Raw genomic sequence first — 25,519 nt, 5'->3', positions numbered from 1 at the left:
AAGTGTAAAAGTGCCATAAAGTGCAAATGGGGAGAAATTGTAACTCTATAAACTCTATACAGTATGGGGGGTGGTAGTGAATGTAATGTGCACAGTTGATGAAATAATTAGTGGGTAAACCCTAATAGAAATTGATATAAATATAATCCAGGTGACTTCATGCGAAATATAAGGTTTGGTTATAAATTGGTAAAAAAATAGGTAAGAAAAATCTAAATGGTATATTAAAGTGCAAAGTGATTACCAATAGTAAACAATAGGTGTAATATCATATGCTATTATGATAAAAGTGACTGGTGCAGCAAGAGACAATGGTGCAATAATTATTAGACAGCAATATTGCTAGATGAAAGGTGACTGAAGTGATTAAATAAATATTAGTATAAAGTCCAAAAGGTGATGCTGATGTGGAATCCCAGAAAATTAATGTGGCTCTCGATGTGATACAAATTCGGACGTGCAGGTGAGGAAACTAAGTGCTCCCCTCACAATATAGCCCGCATTCACCGGAACTCTGTATCCCCACAGGGGTAGAAAGCATGGTTACCCTCAAGGGGTGAGATCCTTTCAGGTAAGTAGCCCTGTGTTCACTGGTATGGATCATCCGATTGGGTCATCAAGACATGGGATATACTCAATTGTGTTAAACATATATAGCTGGCAATGCGACCCCACTTTTTACAAATATGCTCAGAGAAGGGCCAATGCAGGGAGGCCAGCTCGCAAGTGTTTTGCCTGTAAAAAGTGGGATCGCATTGCCAGCTATATATGTTTATCACTATTGAGTATATCCCATGAGTATATCCCAGAGCCCAGGGGCTCTGTGATCATTCCACGGAGAAGAACGGTCAGCTGTGTTTACAACAGCTGACTGTTCTTCTCTCTCAGTGGGGAGCGATCACGGGTGTCAGGCAGAAATCAGAGCCGCCTGCCCCGTGCATCGGCTTCCCCACTGACGAGAGGGGGGTGGGAGCTGCAGGAGCGCGACTGACGTAAACTTACGTCAGTTTACCTGGGAGAGCCACACTGCCACAGTAAAAAGGAGGTGTGGGGTCGGCAAGCGGTTAATGTGCGTTTATGTTAATATGTGCCTAAATTATACCAGCAATCTCCTCTCTAAATATTTTTGAACGTTGCTCTAAAATACTGGATCAACTGCAGGTATAGGATTGTGTACCGTATATACTCGAGTATAAGCTGACCCGAGTATAAGCCGAGGCCCCTAATTTTACCACAAAAAAAAGGGAAAAATGATTGACTCGAGTATAAGCCTAGGGTGAGAATGCAGGGCGGCGGGCATGGTACCGGAGAATGCAGGGCTGCGGGCATGGTACAGGACAATGCAGGGCTGCGGGCATAGTACAGGACAATGCAGGGCTGCAGGCATGGTACAGGACAATGCTGTGAGCATGGTACAGGAGACAATGCTGTGGACATGGTACAGGAGACAATGCTGTGGGCATGGTACAGGAGACAATGCTGTGGACATGGTACAGGAGACAATGCTGTGGGAATGGTACAGGACAATGCTGTGGGCATGGTACAGGAGACAATGCTGTGGGCATGGTACAGGAGACAATGCTGTGGGCATGGTACAGGAGACAATGCTGTGGGCATGGTACAGGACAATGCTGTGGGCATGGTACAGGACAATGCTGTGGGCATGGTACAAGAGAATGCGGGGCTGCGGGCATACTACAGGAGATGCAGTGCTGCGGGCATTGTACAGGACAATGCTGTGGGCATGGTACAGAAGACAATGCTGTGGGCATGGTACAGGAGACAATGCTGTGGGCATGGTACAGGAGACAATGCTGTGGGCATGGTACAGGACAATGCTGTGGGCATGGTACAAGAGAATGCGGGGCTGCGGGCATACTACAGGAGTACATGTGTACCATGCCTGCAGCACTGCATCCCTTGTAGTATTGTAAGAATCTGGTACCTCTGGTACCCTTATTTTCTATTTTCTTTTCAAATATGCGTCCCACCTTTCTAATTAGGTGGTACACATACACCTTTAAGACGAATGACGTCATCGCCGAGCGCCGCAGAGCGGCTATTTCAACCGCCTGCGTTCTCTCTCACATTGTTCGTTCAACCTGCCTATGTGTCCACATGCTACAAGCTTGTCTTGCTGCCGGAACCTCCAGCTACTTTCTTTTACTTGGAACAGACCGGAACCTCGCTACCGATCCCTGTATCTCGCTACTGGATCACTCCCTTACTACTGGACCCTTCTACTACTAACTTACTAGTGATAAGTACCCCACAGGGGAATCCTCCATAACCTTACTTACACTATCTACCTCTGCACATAAGGACTGTTACTATCTATGCATACTAATTCTACCATCTGCACTGTTACATAGATTGCTAGCTCTTGAGTCTACTACCATCTATCCTTGCACTGGGTTAGTCTATCCTGTATTTGTCATCTGCTGTCCTTACCACCTGTTACCATACTCGATTACTAACCTATCTGCATTCTACCTAATACCAACTAATACTCTCCTGAACATTTCTATCAAGTGCTTACCATCTCTGTCACTGTTCACACCTGTCCCTTCAGCACATCATCTTCATACTATCATATACATCCTATCACTCCAGGAACATCTTATTGAGTGTGTATATCTGTATGCTGAAGCTGACAGGCCCACAGTGATGAGTCTGGAGAGTTGAATCTGGTTATTCAACACATCTCTACATGACTACTGAGTGGAGATTCTGCAGCTGCAAATCCAGCCTACTACAAAAACGCAGGAGCGTTACAAGTATGTCCTCAGCCCCGCATAATGGCAGGTAGTGCAGCTGTGTTTCACTTACCTGTTCCCGAAGCGCTTTATTTTAAAAATGGCGCTGCCCGGCGCTGACGCGTCATTGCGCATGCGCCGCTGCTGCTCGGGAAAGCTTGTATAAGCCTAGGGTGAGAATGCAGGGCGGCGGGCATGGTACAGGAGAATGCAGAGCTGCAGGCATGGTACAGGATAATGCAGGGCTACAGGCATGGTACAGGACAATGCAGGGCTGCGGGCATAGTACAGGACAATGCAGGGCTGCAGGCATGGTACAGGACAATGCAGGGCTGCCGGCATGGTACAGGACAATGCTGTGAGCATGGTACAGGAGACAATGCTGTGGACATGGTACAGGAGACAATGCTGTGGGCATGGTACAGGAGACAATGCTGTGGACATGGTACAGGACAATGCTGTGGGTATGGTACAAGAAAATGCGGGGCTACGGGCATACTACAGGAGATGCAGTGCTGCGGGCATGGTACAGGACAATGCTGTGGGCATGGTACAGGACAATGCTGTGGGCATGGTACAAGAGAATGCGGGGCTGCGGGCATACTACAGGAGATGCAGTGCTGCGGGCATGGTACAGGACAATGCTGTGGGCAAGGTACAAGAGAATGCGGGGCTGCGGGCATACTACAGGAGATGCAGTGCTGCGGGCATTGTATAGGACAATGCTGTGAGCATGGTACAGGAGACAATGCTGTGGGCACGGTACAGGAGACAATGCTGTGGGCATGGTACAGGAGACAATGCTGTGGGCATGGTACAGGACAATGCTGTGGGCATGGTACAGGAGACAATGCTGTGGGCATGGTACAGGACAATGCTGTGGGCATGGTACAAGAGAATGCGGGGCTGTGGGCATACTACAGGAGATGCAGTGCTGCGGGCATTGTACAGGTGTACCATGCCTGCAGCACTGCATCCCTTGTAGTATGTCCGCAGCCCAGCATAATGGCAGGTAGTGCGGCTGTGTTTCACTTACCTGTTCCAGAAGCGCTTTATTTTAAAAATGGCGCCGCCCGGCGCCGACGCGTCATTGGGCATGCGCCGCTGCTGCTCGGGAAAGCTTGTATACGTTCGGCCATTCCCGGGAATAGCCGAACGTGTACGGCCTGTCCCAAGCAACGGGGGTGAATGCGCGGTGACACGTTGGCGCCGCGCGGCGCCATTTTTAAAATGAAAGCGATTCCTGCACGTCGGGCCGGCCGGGGACATTTTTTTGTTGACTCAAGTATAAGCCGAGGGGGACATTTTCAGCACAAAAAAATGTGCAGAAAATCTCGGCTTAAACTCGAGTATATACTGTATATGTGATTGTATGGTTTGGTTTTCTTTACTGTTTTTTTTTTTTTTGTTATTGGTTGAGCCAGATAGACTTGTGTTTTTTTTCAACTTGACTAACTATGTAACTATGAATGTAAACGCCACAATGTAAATGGACACAATTGTGAGCAGGGTGCAGCATAGTGTGTCGATGAATAGTGATCACACTAAGAGTCGGAGGTGAATGAGAACAGCGTCTTAAGAAAGTCCCAACAATGCACAATTAGGCCTGGCGGGAAGGCACAGCCCACCGGAACCACTTAAGAAACTGTAGCAGCTGAGTGTTAGCTTGAAATTATGCCGACAGATTCTGCAACGAGGAGCGGGAATGCGACCTGGCCGGTCCACACCTAAATGGGAGGCTTCCTAAAACCAAGAAAGGACATAGTCCCTGCACTGTCCCTACTCCTCCTGAACCTTTCCCTACCTCTGAACACTCTCCCTAACAGATGGGGAACCTTTTACTACACTAAGCACTCGTTGCCCCGGGAGCCAGTGTCCTAAATAGACACTGCCCTGACCCAAGATGGCTGTGAAGGTCACAAGTGAACAAGTGTTCAAATGGACAGCTCCCCTGGTGGCCACAGAATCATTGAGGAACCAAGTTCCTCAAAACCCCCTTCCCCCTCTGTATTGCCGCTTTAATCGAGTGCCACATACAGTGGGGAGTGCAGACTGCACCTACCAACACAATGGCTAAAATAGAGCTGTGCTCAGAGACATAAAAAAAAAAAAAAAAAGAGAAAAGTCTTTTAAAAGCGGCATTTTTTCTGGCTGTATGCATGAGGCCTTAGTTCTAAGGCTCTGTTTAGAAATATGCTATACATTTATTGTATTATTTAAGTACAGCCATCTTGCCCACATCAATCACAAAAAATATGTAGCAAAGTGACACCCACTAATTTTCTTGACAACACCTTTAAATTTGCATGGAACCTGGTGGTCTGGCATTTTTTAAAAGCATACACCCTTGGCATAAATGAACATTAAATTCCCTATTGTCAAATAGTTCAAAAGCTTTGTATGCTTTTGAACAATTTGACAAGCGTTAACAATATCCTGGATAAGAGAGTTTGATTATTACTTGTGGTTTATTAGAATTACTAACAAAAAAGAAATGACAGATTTACTCTTTGTTTTATCTTAAATATTTTCATTTGGAAAGTTAATTACTTTTGGAAGGCCACTGGGGATGCTGAAATTCACTGTAGTAGTCTTTGCTACATACAGTCAGCACTGTCCTGTACTCCTAGAAAGACTTGCTGCCTGTACAGTGAACACAGGGTATTGCTCACTCCTTTTTCTCTGACATTCAGAAAACATCTGGTATGGTTTTCAATGGATACAAGGTTTTCTCTGAATGGAGGAAGTAGAGAGAAGGGGTAGATGACATCATTATCACCACCTCGTGGCCACCTAGCCACCTCGTGGCTAAGTTCATTTATTATTTATTGCATTTACTGGTATTATTATAATTATTCTTAATATTTACTAAATGTTAAAATTATTTATTGGTGGTTCTGGAGGAGCCGGCTCGTGTGGCATTATCTAGGGCTCTGTTTCAAGCTCGTAGGCTTCTCCTTCTGGGTTGGAAGTCCTCAGTACCACCCTCGGTGGCATCCTGGATTTCACATCTGGGTAACACATTGATTATGGAAAAGTATATTTATCAGCATAGAGGCAGTCCGCATAGATTTGAGAAAATATAGTCGCCCCCTGGGTTGAGTCCGGGGGAAGCTTGTGATGTCTAGACTACTGTACTAACTCTCTGTTGGGTGAGACGTGTACTGATAAATGCTTGGGCGCTGCAGTGTTCTTGTTTTTCTTTATTACTGGTGGGTGGGGGTGGGCACTGGTGCAAGGGACCATGAACTTAGAACGATTTGACGGCAGCTGGAGATGCTGGGCTGATTGCACTCTGTTATGCTTGTTTTAGACTTTTGCCTTGGCTGTACATTGGAAAGTGTGTATGCTTTTTTGGTAATGTGTTCAATAAAAACCTTTTTGATTTAAAAAAAAAAATGATTTATTATTATTTTTGTTACAATGGAGTCTGCTCAGCATTGCAGATCGCGGGTGCAATGTTAGGCTCCTGTAGACACTCAATACAGCTGTCTGCCTGTACCTCCTTGTAACGGGGGTAGACCGGTGGTTCGTCATGTCTTCCATGTTTCCATCTCTCATTGCGCGCCAAGCAAAGGTTGTATGAGAGGTTTCCCTTGGGATAGGTTCTTAGACTATACCAGGCATTGAACGGGGCCACTAACCCAGGTGTGGGATAGTACTTTGCCCTAAGGCGTGCTCACCAAAGCCTGGGTACCAGGCAGGAGCTGCTGCCATGTAAAAATCAAACATTAGGACGGAATCCTAACTCCATAATGAGCCACATGTGTGCAATACTCAAGTTACATTTTTGCATAAACTTTCTCGTGTCATGTTCTATAACTTCCCTGATGTACTGTATATGTTGCATTCGGATGGGCAGGCTGATCCACTGCGCCTTTTACCAGTCAGCGTACCTCTGTTAGCTAACTCCCAGTAACAGAACAGGGTCCCACCGGGCACATAGTGCGGACCTCATGCTCTCACTTCACTCTTCCGTACCAAGTGACCAGACATAGATCTTTATAATGCTAGTCCACTCCTGTTGACTGGCGGAGACGGACAGCTAGGGACAGTGGTGTACCAAAGTGTACCAAAGTGGGGGCAGTCGGCCCCGTGTGCCACACATTATGGGGGGGGGGTCGTCAGGTCGGCAGATATAGGATCCACTCTGGAAGGGGTGTAACTCACTTCCTGGATACGGAGGGTGGCGGAGAGAACTGTGAGGAGCAGCTGTCTGTCGGTCCCGCCAGCGATACGGGGCTGGGGGTGAGCAGAGACTGGAGCGGGGATGAGGTCAGGAAGTAAGAAGAAGGATCCTATGGGAGTGAGGGGAGAGCAGACACAGCGCGGCACCTCTGCCACCACGCCTGTGCTTGCAGGGGCACATCACCTGCCCTGGGCATGCCGAGAGATGAGACTGACAGCCCGGACCATGGGGCTACTGGAGACCTGTGATCACTGGAGACTGAAGCCCTCTTCCTGTCCTCACCCCGCCTGACCAGGGACATCGAGTACTGACTGGAGCCATCTACCACCCCCTGAAACCGACACTGGTACCTACACCATCAGACTAGTACCCTTAACCCCCTGACTAGAACACTCCACCCCCTGACTAGTATCCTCCACCCCCTGACTAGTACCCTCCACCCCCTGACTAGTACCCCCTACCCCCTGACTAGTACCCCCTACCAGGAACATGCGATTAAAAGTGTAAGACCGCACTCGGGGTAGATGAAAGCAATAATGTTCTTTATTCCTCAGAAAAGGTTAACGGACAGACAGTGTACAAGAACAGACGTGTCCAGACGGTTGACGCGTTTTACGACATAAACAGTCGCTTACTCATAACCATAAGTGGTTATGAGTAAGCGACTGTTTATGTCGTGAAACGCGTCAACCGTCTGGACACGTCTGTTCTTGTACACTGTCTGTCCGTTAACCTTTTCCGAGGAATAAAGAACATTATTGCTTTCATCTACCCCGAGTGCGGTCTTACACTTTTAATCGCATGGTCCTGGATGGCGGATCTGACCGGCACCGGGTCCGGACACAGCACCTGAGTGGCTTTTCCTTCTATTATCTAGTACCCCCTACCCCCTGACCAGTACGATCCATCCCCTGACTAGTACCCTCCACCCCCTGACTAGTACTCCCTACCCTCTGACTAGTACCCCCTACCCCCTGACTAGTACCCTCCATGCCCTGACTAGTACCCCTTACCCTCTGACTAGTACCCTCCACCCCCTGCTAGATGTAGGATCTGCCCGGGGCAGTTGCCCGGTATAGGATCCACCCCAAGGGAGGGGAGTGCCAGATATAGGATCAGCCCGGGGGGGGGGGCAGGTTTAGGATCTGCCCCAGAGGGATGCCAGATATGGGATCTGCCCGGGTGTCAAATGCTCTAGCTATGCCCCTGGCTAGGGAGAGAATCAAAGCACTGACCCCCTCGCTACCAGAGAGTCTGTCACCTATCAGGTACCACACCAACAACTGGTTGCTGTTTTTCCTCGTATTTACTCATGAACCTCTACTGTAGTGTTGTTGCAAACATCCCACATTATGGTTACAGACCCAAGTTCGTTAGTATTGTGCCTAGACCTCCCATGCACCCCTTTGGAATAACTTCAGACCAGACTTGGAGCAGATGAAACAACATTAACTGTAAACTTGGCAACATGTATGACATGTAATAACATTCTGTTCCTACCCGAACCTAACTGTGGCTGCCCCAGGTTACCTGCACAGGTGAAGTCTCTTGGTGGTGCTCTAAGAGAAGTCCAGGTTGCAGGGTTCTTCCAGTGATTCAGCAATCCATAGGTCCCAGAAAGTCTTTAGCATAGATTCCCCAAGCGTTCCTTTTCCAAGTGTTCCCCAGAGCCCCCTGGGCCCTTGGAATCTGGTCCTCTTCCCTTTTATAGAACACAGGAGGGAGGCTGGACTCCAGCGAAAGCAAGCAAATTTGTAAATTTCAAAAGCCAGTATAAAGGAATAGTAGTGGTAAAAAAAAGCACTTGTGGGATTAACCAATAATATTTTTGTATTATTCTCCTTTAAGGGGACGTGGCAGGGGGTGTGTTCTATGTCTACATACCTTTGCTAATAGGTGTCCCTCGTTCCCATCTCAAAAAGTTGGGAGGTATGGATAAGTGAAAAACCCTCAGCAACTGTCTGCAGGTAATCAGACGGAGGCCTGAGAAGTCAACACACAGCAAGCCCTACAGGGACAGTGCTACATGATGTTTTCATTTCTTTTGTTTTTTTTTCTTTTGATAGGGCCTTTTTTGGGTTCAGCATGCTCAAAGCGTAGCATTCATCTGTTATTGGAGCTGCATATTGTTCACAGCCCGCAAACAGGAAAAAGCAGTGTGCATCTAAACCATCTCAAATGATATCAAAGTGTTTGTAAAATGTTATATTTTAAAACTAACAAACATGTCATACTTACCTGCTCTGGAAAACAGTTTTGTACAGTGCACTCCCCGATCCTCCTCTTCTATGTGAAGGCAGAGTGCTGAGAAAATCTCTGCTCTCGTGCACATCGCTGGATCAGATTGGGCTCAGGGAAGTAACAGGCGCTAGGGGGAGCTGCATGCAGAAGGTTTGTTACCTTAATACAGAGAATGCATTAACCTCCCTAGCGGTATTCCCAAGTGTGGCTCGGAGTTAAATATACAGTGCCAAAAGCGGTAACCCCGAGCCACACTCGGGATTACCCCACAATCAAACTCACCTTCCACTGTGATCCCCTGCCATCCTCCCCCGCCATTCTGCAGCCATCCTCCCGCTGTGTGCTCGGTCGATGCTGGCACCTTCTTCCGGTTCCCTTCCCTGTGAGCACCGCGACGCAGGGGGGTGGAACCGGCGGGAGATTAAAAAAAAAAAAAATGACATGATACAGTGTAATCTGTTAGGATTACAACTTTGTATCATGCCATTTCACCACAGGTTTTCACCTATTGGCTTTTCCAGTGCTCTGCCTGTACTTTTTGTGGTACTTTGTGCCTGGAAAATTGAGAATGTCCATGGCGTCCAAAAAACCTTCTTTTAGCTAAAAAGTGCTTTTGGACGAATTGCAAAACAGCAACAGTGAATCAGAATTATTTGAAGAACTGATACTAATTAGTGGGAAAATTCGTCATCCGGTACTAAAAGTGATGACAGCGACGATTCTGCGACTGAGCTCAGCGATGTGCGGACTTGGTGCTCTATTGACTGCGGTATGGATCAGGCTGCGCCCCCAAGATTCCCATTTACTGGACCACATGAAAGTTGACGTTGACCATGACAACCCCTTGGCATACCTACAATTATTTCTGACCGATGAGGTTATTGAAAAAATAGTTACCGAAACCAACCGATACAAAGAGCAACAATTGGCTACGCATCGGAAGTTTGCATGATGCAGAAAGTGGGATCCAGTGACCAAAGATGACATTTGGAAATTTCTGGACCTAATAATTCTTCAGAGAGTGGTGGGGAAACCCCTGCAGAATTGGTATTGGACAACCAATACATTACTTGCACTCCATTCTTTGGCACGGTCATGTCAGAGTACAGATTCTCCCTCATAATGAAATATCTCCACTTCAAAAACAATGAAGAATTTGATTAAATTTATTATTATATTATAATTTATGATTTCGTGTTTCAACCTTTATCATACCCGGGATGTCTACTAAACTCTTGTTTGGACAGATTTAAGAGAGTTATTCCTAAGAATTACAGGCCTAAAATATAAAACAACAGATTTCCATGCATAACAATGTACCGCTTTTAGCACAAAAAGTCTGACATAATCAAACTGCCAGGGAGGGTAAGGCTCCATTTACACCAATGCGTTTTTGCATGCTTTTTGCTTTTGGAAGAAATGCAGCACTTTTTTTAACATGGGCTCCTATGGAACACATTCACATCAATGCATTTTTTGCCTCTGCGTTTTTGGAAAGGGTCAGGGACTTTTTTAAACCCAAAACGGTGCTTTTTTAAAATTTTTTGGTTCAATAGACTTCAATGGATAGGCTGCAGAAAAGCATGTAGTGCATTTTACCGCGATTTGTGTTTTGAAATTTTAAATCTGCCCAACAACAAATTCCCCCCCCCAAAAAAAAAGTGCCCCCCCCCCCAAAAAAAGCAATAAAAACGCAAATCGAGGCAAAATCACGATAAAATTGCAGCAAAGCCCAGTGGAAAGCACAGCAAAAAGCACTACAGAAACGCTCGAAAGCAACATGCACAGGTGTGAATTAAGCCTAAGGTAAAAAACAACTTTCAGCATTTAGGCCTAGTTCACACCTATGCATTTTTTTGTGCGTTTTTTTGCAGAAACACACTACAGTCTATTTAACATGGTTTCTTATGGGTCATGTTTAAATCTTTGCATTTTATGGAAGGGGCCAGTGACTTTTTTTTGTTTTTGATTCCAAAGACTTCAATGGATCAAAAACGTGTATTGAAAAACACAAAATGAACCTGGAAAACTACAACCTGCATACGTCTGAACCAGGCCTTAGAATCATAATCAAAATAATTTATGTATACACTAATTATACCTATTTCCTTGATTAAAAAACTGTTCTGCTGCTGTTATGGTGAACAAGGATTGTCACCCTAGATGCTAATTTTTTTTTTTTTTTTTTCAGTTTAAATATGCATTAATGGGAGCTCTATAGTGTATAATAACACCTTCACTTTTCTGGGAAGGCTTAGTACAAGATTTTCGAGTGTGTCTGTGAGAATTTGTGCCCATACAGCCATAATAGCATTTATGAGGGCAGGTATTGATGTTTGGCAAGCAGACCTAGCTCTCAATTGTTACAATTTATCCCAATTGCATAGGCCTAAATGCCGGTTCACATTTCTGCGATGCGGGAACGCTGCGAATATACAGCGTGTTCCCGCATCGCATCCGCACCCCTGGCAGTTCACACTGCTATATGCGATAGGCTGGGGGTGTCAATTAAAAGTTAACGACACCCCCAGATCAGATCGCATACTGCAGTGCGATCTGAAAGTTCGCACAGAATCTGATCGCACTAGTGTGAACCACCATGTGATCCGATTCTGTTGCGGACCAAAAAAAGGGTCCTGTGCGAGTATGGCTGAATTTGCACCACACAGAGATCACATGTAATTTTAGGAGCAGTGCGCTCCGAATTTCATGCGATCTCTGTGATCGCAGAAATGTGAACTGGCACTGAGGAAAGGGCTCTGTACAAGCCACTCGAGTTTATCTGCACTAAACTTAAAAAAACATCTTCATGTCCCTGATTTTGTACACAGGGGCATAGCTTTGATGGAACAGAAAAGGGTCCTCCCCAAACTGTTGCCACAAACTTTGAAGTGCACAATTGCCCATTAACACCAAAACACATTAATGCAGCTTATATGTGTTTGAGCAGTGTGGTGCCATTCATTTTTAATAGCATCCTATTGCATTAAGACAAATGCAGCTCCAGTGCACATGTGCTGCTGCGCACCAGAACTCCCGATAATGCATTAGCCTGTGTTGTGGTGCTCTGTGTTGCCAAAAATGGTGCATGTCATTTGACTTGGTTACCTTGATGCAAAATACAGAATAATGCATATGAGTTAATTCATTTTACCAGGACATCAAGGCCTGAAAGGACCCTTTATTGTCTTTGCATGCTGTAGCATTAACAGAAGCTTTCATTAGAAACACCTAAACTTAGTAATTTGGAGGGGTGTGTAATAGTCAGCCGTCCACAAACATTTGGCCATTGAGTGTGCTGGATTTACACTACATGGATTTAAACTGTATATTTAGCTGCTTACTTTTTCTGTTTAATGATATTGCACAGAAACATTGTTTTCCTCCTCTTCTCACAATGCCCTCAGGCATTATAGGCTCCTTCTCTCCTTCAAGTGCTTCCTGTAGCAAGCCAGGTCATGGGAAGCACCCATGCATGAGTGCTCCATTAGGTCCTGTGCCGAGCTGTGTGTGTCCATTGACACCCATAGCGCCAGTAAGTCCCACCCACGGTTCCCCTCTCACAGGAGTTTCACAGATGGTTGCAGAAGTCTATGGCTCTGCTGTCCTTAATTTCCCCTGTGAGGGAAGTAATGTTTGAGCTGGAGACACAACTGGAGAGGTGATATGGTGCCAGGTAATGTTTAGGGACAAGAAGTGGTAGGACAGATAGTGGGGTGTGTTTTACCTTAACGCAGAGAATGCATTCAGGTTAAAATGTTTAAAAGAGAAGTGTGGGATTTCAAAAAGACAATTATACAAGCAATCACCCGCCCCCTCTAAGACCAAGAACTGAGTATTCAAAGACTGCTGATCGCTTGGTTCCTGGTGTTCAGTGAGCAGAGAGCCGGTGACTGTCAATCACAGACTCTCTGCTCTTCCCCTCCAGCACTCACTGGAGCACTAAGCTGTGAAGGGGGAAGGAACAGCTGGCTCAGGTTCTCAGCGGCACACTGAGAGGCCGAGCCAGGTGCTGGTCAGGCATCTGGGAGGATCCCAACATTAGCCTGGATCGGCTCTGTGATGTCAGCCTTCTTTAATTTTAGTACTACCTTTACACTTCGGAAAGTGATTTTTATTTTATTAATTGATAAATGACATCTACATTCAACAAGTATTTACAGAGGAATAAAAACACTGACCTCAGTTGTTGCCCAGTGTAGTCAAGATTTTAAAATAACATTAATAGGTCAATTTCAAAAATTTGTTTTTGGAATATAGATAATGTGTTTTGGGATAAAAGGTGGAAAAAATGAATAGGTTCACATGGCTATTCAGTATACCTAATGATGTTCATAAACTTCCACTAGATGGCAACAAAGACTATCCTTAGACATTTCTTATTTTAGAACTACCTGTTCCAATCATTCAAAGAGTTTGACTCTTCACTCTGTAATTAAAAGGAAAAACAGGCATCCAGATGTACAGAATGAACTTCTGCTTTTTCTAATCTAATGAAGCCTGACTGGTGGAGCGCAACATGAGGAATATTATTATCGTGTGCATCATTTGAGGGATCAGCGTTTTTCTTTGGATGTATTGTAAGCTCAGTAGTGACCTTGGTTGCTGTAACCAGGGCCGTCTTTATTATCGATTGGACCCTGGGCAAACATTTTCTTGGGCCCTCCCAAATCCACCTATTAACTGTGTGCGGGATCAAGAGGCAGCTGCTTTGGGCCCCACAACAATGACTGGGCCCGGGGCAGCTGTCCCTTTTGCCCTGCATTAAAGATGGCCCTGGCTGTAACACTCTGCGCATTTGTCTAACCAAGGTGCCTAGTAGTATAATTTGTCTTGTTGTCATTCAAGAGATATGTAGTATCTCTTAACCACTTTAGCCCTGGAGGATTTGGCTGCTTAATGACCAGGCCACTCTTTTCAACTTGGCACTGCGCGACTTTAACTGACAATTGTGCGGTCATGTAATGCTGTACCCAAACAAAATTTACGTATTTTTTTCCCACAAACAGAGCTTTCTTTTGGTGGCATTTGATCACCTCTGTGCATTTTATTTTTTTTGCGATATTAATAAGAAAAGAGCGAAAATTTTGCGAAAAATTTACATTTTCGACTTTGACAGTTAAAAAATATCCAATATATTCAATTTTTAAATACTACCAAAAAGTAGGGGACTCAAGGGTTCCCCAAGAAAGTCAACTATGGGCACCAGAGAACTAGGTGAAAAAAGTAACATTTATTGTACAAAAATATCATGTGGAAGACTCAAAATACAACACACAACACTGTTAAAATAGACATTTCTTAAAAACAATGTGGGATGGTTGCAGCAACCCGGGTTGTGGATAGGTGCAAATTGGAGGGGCTGATGGTGGTGTTAGATGAGGAGAGGGGGGGCAAGACATTCCTGCTCCAAAGAAGATTAAAGAAATTCAGTCCCAGCAACAAAAATGTACACAAATCAGCGGTGCATCAGATAAGGTTGCATCATAAAGAGGGCATGTCCGGTCATAATAATAGCAGGGACAGCTGGATGGAATGTGTCAATGATCAAATTGTTTAGCTTAGCCCAGATAGTCCCCTTATGGCTGCGTTCCTGCAGAGGTGACGGTGCTGTAGATAAAAGACCAAACACAACTTGCTGGACAAGTTGCTCCGTGTATAGGGGTCAAGTGCACGGCACCCAAGTCTGAGGATAGGGCAGACAACGGACACAGTACCTCATGTAGTGACACAATACCTCATGTGATGGTAGTAGCCAACAGTCCGTTAAATGTACCGACTGGTAGGAATCCCAGGAGAAAGCTGCAAGCTTAGGATGAGTGCTGCGCGACCCAGTGTTCCCTCTGTTCCTTTGCTCATACGAGCATTACTTGATTGTGGGAGGGCTAGCAGTTTGCGGCCCGACGTCACGCTGGATGTGGGTGGCGGCTAGTACGGGAAGCGGCCGTAGAGCGCACATTCATCGATCTCCCATTAGACAGGTCTGAATGACGCGATTCTGACGCGTTTCACCAGCCTATCGCTGGTTTCCTCAGAGCTGGAGGGGGATATCCTGTAGAGTCCCTTTATAAAGACAGCTGATTACTATCTGTTGAGATTTAAGACATATAAGCCTAGTTCTATTTTTGGCCACTAGATGTCCTCACTAGGGAAACACAGGTCATTCCCATTGAAGTCATTCAGATTTCCCGGGGAAGACATGTCCATTTGATAATGTAAATATCCTCCCCGGGAATACATCATAATGTTAGAGTAAAAAATCGTTTCAAATTTTCAAAATTCAATTTTTGTCATATATTTAGGCCAAAATATATTTAGCTACATGTCTTTGACAAAAAAATTCTCAATGAGCGTATTTTTAACCACTTTAAGACTGGAAGATTTTACCCCCTTCCTGACCAGGCCATATTTTGTGATTCGGCACTGCGTTACTTTAACGGACAATTGAATGGTCCTGCGACGCTGTACCCAAATGGAATTTACGTCCTTTTTTTTCCCCACAAATAGAGCTTTCTTTTGGTGGTATTTGATCACCTGTGCAATTTTTAATTTTTGAAAAAAAGAGCGACAATTTTGAAAAAAAAAAAACAATAATTGTCACATTCTGATATATAACATTCCCAAAAAATTTACAAATCAAAATTTAACATTTTAGGCCAATTTGTTTTCTGCTACATATTTTTGGTAAAAAAAAAAACGCAATAAGTGTATTTTGATTGGTTTGCGCAAAAGTTACTAACTACGGGAAAGATTTATGTCATTTTTATTGTTTTTTTTACTAGTAATGGTGGCGATCTGCGATTTTTTGTGGGACTGTGACATTACGGCGGACAGATCGGACCCCTAACTGACATTTTTTACGCTTTTGGGGGGACCAGTGACATTACTACAGTAATCAGTGCTAAAAAATATGCACTGTGACTGTAATAATGACTCTAGCAGGGAAGGGGTTAACACTTGGTGATCAAGGAGTTAAATGCGTGCCTCATGCTTACTGACGTGTGTAGGGGGAGGGGGTTCTGTGACAGAGACAGAGATCGCAGGTTCAGCTATGCTGAATCCTGTGATCTGTCCCTGTTTGTCACAGAGAAGATCCGCCTGCTTTGTTTACACAAGCAGGTGGATTTTCTCACTCTTTCCCCGACAATCGGGGAAGAGAGACGGTGATAGCCACCTCTCCTCCTCCGGCCCGACTCCCGCTGTGTCTAAACACAGCGGGAGTGAGCCTCCAGCTGTGCGTGCACGCCACCGAGACAGGCAGGAATCCAGCGACGTAGGTCTACGTCGCTGGACCCAGTGCTGCCACTGTGCTGCAGTGGCAGCAACGTGAGCAGCTTGAAAGTGGTTAATTAAGCAATAATAAAACGATAAGCAAAAGAAACCCAAATAGATGATGAAAATGTAAATAGGGAACTAAATGCTAAAGGATACAGAGTGACTCTCTTGTGGGTTTAGCACCCCATTATGGTTGGAGGACATATTGCTCCCACATCGGAGAACATCCTTTCAGTCCCAGATGTGAGGGTGAGAAGGTTGGAAACGGCGCTACCTAACGCATGTGCAAAGATGCGAGTGAAAAAAGAGGAGAAAGTGCTTAGTGCGTGCAAAATAGTGCAAGTGTAACACGTACAAATATTGTGCCTGTGGAAAATTTCCAATCACTGGCTAAATATAAATGATTTCAGCCAAAAGATAAATAAATAAATGGTGTGTGTGAGGTATGGTATTAATAAAAAATAAATAAATAAGTATAATATTTTAGAATGATAAATAGTGAGGATAAATAATTCCCAATAAATAATCAATGAAGATAGTGCTGGATAAAATAATTAATAAAAAGCCGTGAGGATGCTAATGCGTACCTTCTATATTATGTTCCTCCAATTTGACCACTAGAGGTATAGACCTGGTAGTTCTTATCCATAGCGCTGGTTCTCCACCCCCCCTGTATCCTTTCAGTCCCAGCCACCCCTGTCCTGGCACTGTGTAATGTTCTGGTACCTCTGGTACCCTTATTTCCACATTTCTCTCTTAATATTGCGTCCCATCTTGCTATCCAAATGGGACGCATACACCTTTAAGGGCAATGACATCATCGCCGAGCGCCGCTATGAGCGGCTATTTCAATCGCCGGCTTTCTCTCACTCATTGCTCGTTCAAACCGCATGTTCACCGCACCTTCTCTTGTGAAGCTGGAGCTGCTGGCTATTCCCTTTGCCTGAACTGAACCGGAACCTCGCTGCCGATCCGTATCTCGCTACTGGATCACCTCTCACTACTGAACTTTGTTACTACTACCTATCTAGTGATAAGTACCCCACAGGGGATTCCTTACTAACCTGCACTTCTACTGTCATCTACTGCATATACCAGGACTATCTCTATCTAAGCTATTTCCTATCATCTGCATAGACTGTTAGCTCTTGGGACTACCATCAACTATCCTTGCACTAGGTTACTCTGTCTTGTATACTCCATCTGCTGTCCCCTACCATCTGCACTTTACTTGACATTAGAACCTATCTGCTTACTACCATCTCCTAATACTACTCCTAGGTGCTCACCATACTATAGCCTGTCTCTCACCTATATACTCTCACATATTCTATCCCTCCATTAACATCAGATTGAGTGTATGTATATTGCATAAACAGGCTGTGCACAGTGATGAAGTCCTGAGAGTTGGATATGTTTGTTCAACAGAATCTCTACACGACTACTGAGTGTGACAATTCTGCAGCTGCAAATCCATCCACCAACAAAAACGCATGAGCGTTACACACTGACTACAAAGGTAGTTCTATCAAATTGATGTCAGGCCAGTCAAGTTCCTCTACCCCGAACTCACTCATCTATATCTTTATGGACCTTGCTTTGTTCACTGGTCCAAATCATTTGGTGGACAGGGGATAATGGTGTGGGGTTGTTTTTCAGGGGTTGCGTTCAGCCCCTTTGTTCCAGTGAATGGTGTCAGCATACCTAGATATGTGGGAACAGTTTGGGGTTGGCCCTTCCTGTTCCAACATTACTGCGCACCAGTGCACAAAACAAGGTCCATAAAGACATAGATGAGCAAGTTTGGGGTGGTGGAACTTGACTGGCCTGCACAGAGTCCTGACCTCAGCCCGATACAACACCTTTGGGATAAATTAGAGCAGAGACTACGAGCCAGGCCTTCTCTCCAACATCAGTGCTTGACCTCACAAATGCGCTACTGAAAGAATGGTCAAACATTCCAATAGACACACTCCTAAACCTTGTGGACAGCCTTCCCAGAAAATTTGAAGCTGTTAAAGCTGCAAAGGGTGGGCCAACTCAAAATTGAACCCTACGAGCTAAGATTGGGATGCTTTTAAAGTTCATGTGTGTGTAAAGGGCAGGAGTCCCAATACTTTTGGTAATAAAGTGTATCTGTAATGGGATAATAATGTTTACCTTGTTTTTGACTGGAGTTAGGCTTCAAAGCTACACCCAACCCACCCATACTCAACTTCACTGCAAAATCCACGTAAGTTTGTGTCGGATCAGGTGTTGACCAGCTGCTCAGGTCAGAGCACTGCATCATGGATAGAGCCCCCCCCCCCCCATACCTGTAAGCAACAGGTATTTTGAAGCAGCTCTAACGGAACAGTTAAGTAGATCAGAAAGGTTGAGCATAAGGACCTGAGTCAATGGGCCTTCTTTCAAACAGGATTTACATTCTGATACAAGTCAATAGGTATGTAAAATCGTCTTGAAGCTGTATAAAAAAACAGGTCAGAAAGAGGTCAATTGCAGGTCAAATACACCTGTCAAGGAATTCTGAATGATCTCAAAGGCACCCCTAACTAATGCTATTGACACAAGTTCATATCCAATTAACACAGCCTCTTAGTTGGTTGGTGATGGGCACTAAAGAAACTCTGAGGGATGATTATCGGTTCTGTTGCACAGCAATGCTAAAGAGGAGTAGAAAGATTGTCTCTGTGACAGATTTATTATAAAGTTACAGCTTGAGTCATAAATTTCTTCCTCAGTTTCTTCAAATCACACAGTGACATAATAAAGCCTGCCCCTGACCACTTCTTAATTATGCATCTGTTTAGAGTGAAAATTTGTCTCATCTTTAGTGATAAATCCATTGCAGACCTTTGCAAACCTTTCACAGTTGGCTGCCCTGAATTAAGGGTGCAGGGGATGCATTGTAAACCCTGTCGCATAGACTTTGCTGAAAGAGAGGCAGCCGGATTTGCATCCAAATGTGGGCAAATCCTCCTCTTCTGTGAGTGCCCCTATAACAATGCTATGGGGCACTGGTGCTGGATCGATCCTGAGCTGCACTGCCTGCATCCATAGACACAAATAGCACTGCGCAGGCCCGCCTCCAGCTTCCTCATCATAGGATTTCACTGACAGCAGCAGAAGCCAATGGCTTGGCTGGTTTTACAGGTATCAGTGATGATACTGTACACTGATACTGTACTAATGACACTGGCTGGGAAGGGGTTAACATCTCACCCGTGCCTCATTCTTGCCAATCTGTGCCCCAATCATGCCCATATGTGCTTCATCTGTGCCTCCATCATGCCTCATCTGCGCCTCATTCATGCCAATCTGTGCCTCATTTATGCCCCATCTTTGCTACATCCATGCCTCATCTGTACCCACCCAATGCCTCATCCATGCTCATCCGTGCCACATCAGTTCTCATCCGTGCCACATCAGTGCTCATCTGTGCCACATCAGTGCTCATCTGTGCCACATCAGTGATCATCTGTGCCCCATCCATGCTCATCCGTGCCACATCAGTGCCACATCAGTGCTCATTCATGTCAAATCAGTGCCACATCAGTGCTCATCTGTGCCACATCAGTGCTCATCCGTGCCACATCAGTGCTCATCTTTGCCACACAATGCCACATCAGTGCTTATCTGTGCCACATCCATGCAACATTAGTGCCACTACAGTGCTTAATAGTGCCCTACAGTGCCTCACAAAAGTGTAATGGGTAATCAGAAAATTAGATACGTAATTTTATGTCCCTAGAGCACCTGGCGGTGCTCCTTAAATGTTGAGCCTCTGTGTGGCTATGCTGTGTAAAAGTCTCACATGTGTGGTATCGTCATACTCAGGAGGAGTAGCAGAATATATTTTGGGGTTTAATTTTTGCTATGTACATGCTATGTGTTAGAAATATCTTTTAAATGGACAACTTTATGTAAAAAAAAAAAAAAAAAATGCATTTTCATTTTCTTTCCACGTTTTCCAAAAACGTGTGGAAAAAATTACATGTTCAAAAGACTCATAATGCCTCCTAGATTATGTGTTGGGGTGTTTGCTTTCCAAAATGGGGTCATTTTGTGGGCATTCCCATTATCCTAGTACTCCAGGACCTTCAAAAGTGTGATAGGTTGTCAGGAAATTATATGTGTAATTTATGCTCCTAGAACGCCTGGAGGTGCTACTTGGATGTTAGGCCTCTGTATGTGGCCAGACTGTTTAAAAGTCTCACACACGTGGTATGCCATACTCAGAAGGAGTAGCAGAATGTATTTTGAATGTAGTTGCAAGTATGCCTATACAGTATTTGAGAAATAACTTGCAAATAATTGTGGGTAAAAATTACTACTTTAAAAAACTTACCATGCCACTTACTAAATACTTTGGAATGTCTACTTTCCAAAAAGGGGTCTGTACTTTCCAAAAAGTGTACTGTCCTGGCTTGTTAGTGTCTCAAGACCGGCAGTACATCAGGTGTGATTTAGTTTTCAATAATTGGCACCATAGCTCATAACCTTCACAAAGACCAAATAATATATACTTATTTGGGTTATTTTACCAAAGATATGTAGCAGTATAACTTTTGGGCAAAATTTATGAAGAAGAATTACTAAATTTGCAAAATGTTTAACCGAAACGAAGAAAAGAGCATTTTTTTACAACATTTTTTGTCTTTTTTCATTTATAGCGCAAAAAATAAAAAACCCAGTGATGATTAAATACCACCAAAAGAAAGCTCTATTTGTGTAAAAAAAAGGACAAAAATGTTCATATGGGTACAGTGTTGCATGACTGAGTAATTGTCATGTGAGAGCACTGAACGCTAAATATTGGTCTGGTTAGGAAGGAGGTATAAGTGCCCCGTTGGTAAAAAAGAAGGTTTTGTTGCACTTACATCAAAGAAGACAAGGATCAGCATGTATTGTATAGGAATTGCCTGTTTGCACTCATCTGCTTTCCAGCTGACTGGAAATGACGTGTCTCAAACACCACCCAAAACTGATTCGTCAACTTATGTTTGACGTCCTCAGGGGAAAGTAGTTATTATGTGGAGGTCATAGTAACTGTCTTTTTCCAGTCTATAGCCAGCAGCCTTGATCATTGTATTCCTGCTGGCAGGAAGGCTCCCTACCAGAAGAATACAATAGTACAGCGGGAGTGATTCCCTCATCCATCTCAAAATGTGTGGATGGGGGAATCAACTCATTTATTTTTGTTCGACCCGCTGGTTGAACAAAAAAAAAAAAAAAAAAAGAATCATATATGGTAAGCACAAATGGCAATAAAAGCCCATTAACTGCAGTCCCAATCCAATCATTTGTCTCACTCCTAATCCCTTTCCTCTTGAACAGTTTCTTTCGCTTGAAAAGCTCTTTGTCATTTGCGGTGACTGTGACACTGTCTCATAGCAACATTTCTGAAGTTTCACGGGAGGGCGGTACTGCACAGGGTGTCAGGGAGAATTTAAAGAATTGCTGCTCACACACAGCTGATCCACCAGTGCTGTAAGAAGGGACAAGAGCTCCTTGCCACTGGAAGCAGAATTATCAAGGTGATTCTTCAACTTTTTTTTTTTATTCCTAAAAATGTATTCTTGGTGTATACTGTTAATGCTGTAGTTGATTGCAAACTTTTAACAATGCTTTTGTAAAAAAATGTTTTTTTTTTGGAGTTTTAATATTCCGTCAGCAACATAGGGACCAGCAGAATTTCATTCAACGTCTGAGCAGAAATGTTTCCATTGCTGCAGCCACTGATTAGTGTATTGTCTGAATACAATGTCCAGATGGGGGGGATTCTTCTATTCACCAAAATGGCCAAATGGAAAAACTAGCCATGTATGGCCATTTTTAGTTTCACTATACACATTACAGGTTGACGGTACAATCTCTACAAATATCAAAATTACATTTACCAAAGCTATGCAATATAAAGACCTACCTAAACTATTCAATCAATTTTTATCCAATCATGCAGGCCCTTGCACTACATAGTTGTTGGTAGATCTGAAGAAGATTGTGCAGTCAGATTGTAACGTGTTTCCTTCACATCCAGCTGAACAGAGCTGGATGGGAAGGAAAGGTCTGCATTGCTTAGGAGGGATGCATTAAAACAAACATGTTACTTTGCTGTCCATTGCAAAGCACGGGATTGCTTTTAGCCTTAGGTTCATGGTAAAGGGAAGGTATATACTTTCATATATATACAATTTATATACAGTATAGTTTGCCTTCAGCCAGATAAATATAAAATATTAAATATAACCAGAAGGTATAGGTCTAGTATCCTTTAGGGCTGGGTCACACTAGTATTGCTGTGCAGATCACATGCAATGTCAGTGTGATGCAAATTCAGCCATACAAACTGTATGGTTGAATTTGCATTGCATTCGGACCAAACTGGTGCAGGACCCTTTTTTTTTGTCCACACCAGAATCAGATGCATGGCTGTTTACACCCAATGCGATCTGATTCTGCAAATCTTGCTGCGTTTTGCAAACTGATTGCGGGTTGTCCTTAACTTAATGTATACTTCACAATCAGTTTGCATGAACAGGTTGCGATTTTGATGCAGTGGGAATTTGCAGCGAATTCACTGTGAATTCACACCACATCTAGTGTGCACCGGCATGTTTAGCATGTTTGTCAGTGTTGGTCAGTGCTCAGTCTCAAACTCAAGCTCAGTCTCAAGTGAGGAAATTCAGTTTACAGGCTTGTATATCTATGTTTTCTGTTCTTTTTTTCCACTTCCTCCTAATAACCCTTTTTTTCATAGTCATCTATGTTAACATGCAGGACATTTCATCTGTAACTGTCTAATGATCTGTTTTCTAATGGAGTATATTTAAAAGGATCAGTATGATCTGGATTGATTGTATTAATTTTCTCTCTTTTTTATATGTGAACTTAAACCAAAAAAAGCTACAGTGCCTTGCGAAAGTATTTGGCCCCCTTGAACTTTGCAACCTTTTGCCACATTTCAGGCTTCAAACATAAAGATATAAAACTGTAATTTTTTGTGAAGAATCAACAACAAGTGGGACACAATCATGAAGTGGAACGAAATTTATTGTATATTTCAAACTTTGTTAACAAATAAAAAACTAAAAAATTGGGCGTGCAAAATTATTCAGCCCCTTTACTTTCAGTGCAGCAAACTCTCTCCAGAAGTTCAGTGAGGATCTCTGAATGATCCAATGTTGACCTAAATGACTAATGATGATAAATAGAATCCACCTGTGTGTAATCAAGTCTCCGTATAAATGCACCTGCACCGTGATAGTCTCAGAGATCCGTTTAAAGCGCAGAGAGCATCATGAAGAACAAGGAACACACCAGGCAGGTCCGAGATACTGTTGTGGAGAAGTTTAAAGCAGGATTTGGATACAAAAAGATTTCCCAAGCTTTAAGCTTGAATACTTTTGCAAGGCACTGTACTTAAATAAACGATTTCTCTTGCTCAGCCCAGCAGTTGCCTACCAAGGTATGTTGCTAAATACCCAGGGGTATTCAGTATGGCAGCAGCGAGCTTGGTATAGTTTTTAACAACCAGCTATCCTTTGTTATGTAAAAATGATCTGGTCAGCTGTAGAGCTATCCAATGACTTTTACAGTATCAAGCAAGTGCCCCCTCTCCTGCATCCCCCACTGGTGCTGCCCACCTCCACCCTCCACCATGGTTCCTGGGATCTCCCATACCTCCACAATAAACTGCCTCAGGATGCCAAGCAGGAGGGAACATCCATTCCCCAATCTCTTCTGCAATGAAGAAACCTGTAATTCAGAAGTGTTTCATCACTTCCAGAATCAGAGCTGTCATCCCCTGGCTACTGTAGCTAGGTAAGCAGCTAATCAAGCACAATCTGTGTTTGGTTAGCTACAGGGGAGACATTAAGGGTATAATAGACCCCTGATGTCTCTATAAAGAGGACCTATCATCTGCCCATACTAACACATAAGGGACTAGTTAGCCCCACATGTGAAATCAAAAAACTTAATGAAAAAAACAAAATGTAACAAAATAAATAAAATTAGTTAAAAAATGTATAAGCGTTCCTGTTGCCCCATGCAAACATGCAAATGGAAATGTGTGCTTAGAGCACGCTCATTTATGTAAACAATTACTATACCAAACGCGAGGAATTGACGCGAATGTCACAGTGAGAGTAATAATTCTAGGGCCATAGTTCATGGTTAAAGAGTAACTCCACTTTTGTGGGAAAACAATATTGCAAATAATTAAAAAAATTGCATACACAATTGAGACAGAAGCTATATTGCAATTTATTGTTTTTTAAAAATAATATATATGTAGCACCCTACAAGGTAGGTGCTAGGCAAAGTATAGTGGGCCTAACAGCAGGGCCATGATTTTCAGCTGGGCTGTTATGTCTCCCAGGTGTTGCTATTGAGACTGGTGATTTTCCCCACTGGCTCCATGAGAAGGGTTCTCATTGGGCAGTGGAGGAAACCCAATCAGTGTAACATTCATGCCTGTATCTACCCCAGAAAGGCAGACTCTGCCGCACAGGATTCTCGGAGTGGGTATAAGTTTGAGGGAAGCGCATGGCGCAGCGTCTTTGGCGGGAAGCAGAGTCCCAGGAGGGAGAGTACGGCTGCCTCTCCTCCTGTCAGAAGGATCGGGTGCCTCGGGCAGCTTGCCTGAGGGTGCAGAGAGAGCTGAGCTAAGCTGCAGAGAGGATCCGGTGTGCCGAGGACCAGCAGAATTGAGGGGGCCCCGTTTCAGGGAAGCATTCAAAGTTCATGAGTACTGCAAATGCCCCTGTGGGTCTGCCTAGCTGAGAGGGGACCGCTCCGGTGAAGGTCCAAGGGATCCAGGAGCTACTGTAGCTAGCGGTAAAGGGGGTGCCTAGTGAGAGGACCCTGAAGTGTCAGAGGGGGTGCATAGTGAGAGGACCCTGAAGTGTCAGAGGGGGTGCCTAGTGAGAGGACCCTGAAGTGTAAGAGGGGGTGCCTAGTGAGAGGACCATGAAGTGTCAAAGGGGGCGCCAGCGGTTGGGCCCTGAAGAGTTAATGTGTACAGCGTGCAGTGTGCAGTGTACAGTGTACAGTG

At 44.2% G+C, this 25,519-nt stretch overlaps 2 protein-coding genes across 2 annotated transcripts in view; one reads left to right on the top strand and one right to left on the bottom strand.

The window, feature by feature from the left end:
* The window catches only part of HNRNPU (heterogeneous nuclear ribonucleoprotein U), a 458,517-nt gene that overhangs the window by 213,870 nt on the left and 219,128 nt on the right, over positions 1–25,519 (bottom strand). The window lies entirely within an intron of this gene.
* Positions 21,919–25,519, top strand: part of TTLL2 (tubulin tyrosine ligase like 2) — a 38,858-nt gene continuing 35,257 nt past the window's right edge. The window contains exon 1 of the mRNA XM_082251995.1: positions 21,919–21,998. The gene's annotated coding sequence lies outside the window, so the exon portion shown is untranslated. The remainder of the gene's footprint in view (positions 21,999–25,519) is intronic.

This window comes from Pelophylax lessonae (genome assembly GCF_965119305.1).
Source record: "Pelophylax lessonae genome assembly, chromosome: 3".
NCBI classification, from domain to species: Eukaryota; Metazoa; Chordata; class Amphibia; order Anura; family Ranidae; genus Pelophylax; species Pelophylax lessonae.
Note: the sequence above shows the minus strand (reverse complement) of the source record. Positions and strands in the feature narration are given on the sequence as shown.